Here is a 3,197-nt window from a genome sequence, read left to right as displayed (position 1 = left end):
TTCAATTCTTTTCAAAATCCACAAAACTCAAATTTTTAAGTCATTATCATTGTATCCAAGAATATATAGGAGTATACAAAAATACATAAACAACAAGCATGGTTTCTTCAACATTGCTGGCGGCAATGGTCAGAATTATACATATACACGAGAATAAGCCATATTTAACAAGAATTATTTCTGTGTATTCTTATGTATTTCTATGTACTCTTGAGACGACGATAATGATTGCCATTGTCTATTGTAAAATTTAAAAATTTGAGTTAGCCATTTTTTTAGAATTTGAAGTAAAATTCGCTGGCTGAAAGTTAGGTGAACTCTATAATTTTTATAGAGTTCGCCGGAGTGCGACGAACTTCTTTAAATATTAAAAAAAATCGTATTTAAAAAATTAAAGTTATAAAATAATATTTTTTATTATTTTAGAAAAAAACCCAATTTTGTTGTTGTCCTTTGTCATTATTTTTTATTATTTTAGAAAAAAACCCAATTTTTTATTATTGTAGTCAATTCAACTTAGTTAAGTAGTCACATTGATGAGTTGAGGAAAACATATTGAGACATCCACTGAAATAAATAATGTAACTATATTTTTGTAGTCTCAAAACTTTTTTGTTATAATTTAGCTCAAATAATATAACAATAATAAAATTTTATTTCATTAGATGCGATGTATTAGTAAATCAAACAATTTTATTTATGTTTAAATTTTTGTTTACCATTTTATTTGAAATAACTATGCTTATTAATGTTAACACATTGACATTGACATTGAGACATCCAATTAATTAATTTGCAAGCGGATACTTTGTAGATGTATGTTTTTCAGATAAGATTGGAACTAACTGGTTTAATTCATTCGGACCCATTGTTTTAGGAATTTTTTTATAATAAAATAAAAAAAATTTTCCCAAACAAATTATTCAGGGTTTAAATTCCGGAATTCGTTTTGTTTTTGTGGAATTTCAACTAATTTTGCACTCCGAACAAACTTTATTATTTTTGTAAGATTTGATATTCTCAGCGATTTTCACTAGCCTTTTTTATAAATATTAGATTGGATGAGAAGAAATAATAATAACCATTATTATCGTCTTCAAAGTATATAAAAATATATAAGAGTACACAAGAATAAGTCGTATTTTTTTTTGAGAAATAATGATTTTATTTTAATTTATAATAGAAAAAAATCCTTATTAAATATAACTTATTCATGTGTACCTATGTATTTCTAGAGACCATGATAATGGTTGCCATTGATGCCGACGATATTGTAGAAGTCATACTTGTTATCTGTGTACCTTTGTGTACTTTTATGTACTCTTAGAGATGATGATAATGACTTAGAAATTTGAGTTTTGTTCTCAACTAGTTTTTTAAGGAGAAGAGTAAACTACTATTTCTGCCTATGAAAGTTGAGTACGCTTACAAATCTACCCACGGAAGAAAGAAATTACCTAATGTACCCATCAATAATGACATCCGTGGGATGAAACAAACTAAATGTTATTCCGGTGTTGACCCCGTTAGTGACGCACCCTACGTAGTACATCACGGCATTACGTGGACTGTGGGGCTTCATACGTGGATATTGTAATTTGTTTTATTTTAAAATATAATTGGGGGTTAATTTTTTAAAAAAAAAAAGGAAAATTAGAAATCAAGAGTGAGCAAACGTACACCTGTTCACGCGTTTCACAAAACAGAGGTCAGAACCCTACGAGAAGCAAATTGTTCTTCTTCTTCACTCAAAAAAACATCCCGTCTCATTTGTGTGTGGGTTAGCTGCTGACGATAATCTTTGTATTGAAGAGAGGGTGCTTGTTGGTATCAAACGTCTCACCTATTGGAAGTGCATGGTGTCATCCATAGGTAAGTAGTAACATTTGATCTCTTTGTTATCAATTTCTGGATTTTGGATGCATAGTTGTGGATATGGACTTTTGATTAGGGTTTGTTTGTACTGGCTATGATGTGGTTGTGAATTATTTTTGTTTTCTGTGTATGTCTGTTTACAGATGGCTACCATCCACATTACGTTGGTTATTAGTCATCAAAAAAAGTTTGAAAAGGGTGATGATGGCAAACTGGTATATATTGGGGGTAAAAAACGGAGATTGAACGAGTTAATGTGGATACCTTAAACAAGTTCTTTATAAATGACTTAGTAAAAGATATAGGGTACACTGATGTGAGCCAGTTTTACTGGCTGGAACCTGGAAAGGAGTTGGATGGTGGGTTGAAGTTGCTTAGACTTGACATGGATGTGGTGACCATGTATGAAGCAGCCATTGCTAATGGGAGGAGAGTCGAGGTGTTCACTGAGTATCCAGTTAACCTTCCTGAGTTCGCAGAAGAAAACAATGATCCTGAACCAGATGTTGAGATTTTAACTATCACTAGGACCCCAATTAAGCACAGACTCAAACACTGTGCTAGGAGAACCCCAACCCCAAAGAAGAAGGGAAATAGACTATTGAAGTTGAGTGAAACAGAAGGAGGTAATTTCCACGACAAAGACCCTGGCATGCCTGGACCGGATGCCAAACACAAGATGATATGCTGGACAAAGATCTCCAACCTACCACAAAAAGCACACAACAACCAGAAATAACCAGTGATCAACCAAATGTACCCACGCAATTACTAAAAGTAACCTTTCAAGAGCCACCAAGGACCATTCAGCCCCTAAATGCACCCACCCAACCCAATTTACCTACATATCAACCCCCTCTATACCGTCGCAACCTTCGGAGAAGACTCCTCCACACCCTCAACCATCACATATACCAGTTGCAAGTGAAAAAATTGGACACCAAAATTCAGTTTCTGTAGAGTCAGTTGCTCCCATGCTTGATAAAGGCAATGTAGAATCTGTTGAGGTCTTTATACAATACATCCCACAACCTTGCAATGAACTGGACTCTCAGGAGCATAGCATCCAAAATGAGGAGGAAACACCATATGAAGGGGGTCAACCCAACAGTTCACAGCCTGAACCAGATATAAACTCAAAACTTGGTGGTGGGAGTCAAAAGAAGAGGAAGATACGGTCAACAGTGAGGCCTCCTCCATCACGGAAAACCTACATACCTAACCAGGATCCAAATAAGCATCCTTCAATTTTTATACTTGTGGAGGGTGAAGATATGTCGGAGGCAGGTGCAGGCATGCACTGTTATGATTCGAAAGAGTTG

The sequence above is a fragment of the Arachis ipaensis genome, chromosome B07 (genome assembly GCF_000816755.2).
Source record: "Arachis ipaensis cultivar K30076 chromosome B07, Araip1.1, whole genome shotgun sequence".
Taxonomy (NCBI): Eukaryota; Viridiplantae; Streptophyta; class Magnoliopsida; order Fabales; family Fabaceae; genus Arachis; species Arachis ipaensis.
This window is presented reverse-complemented; position numbering follows the sequence as displayed.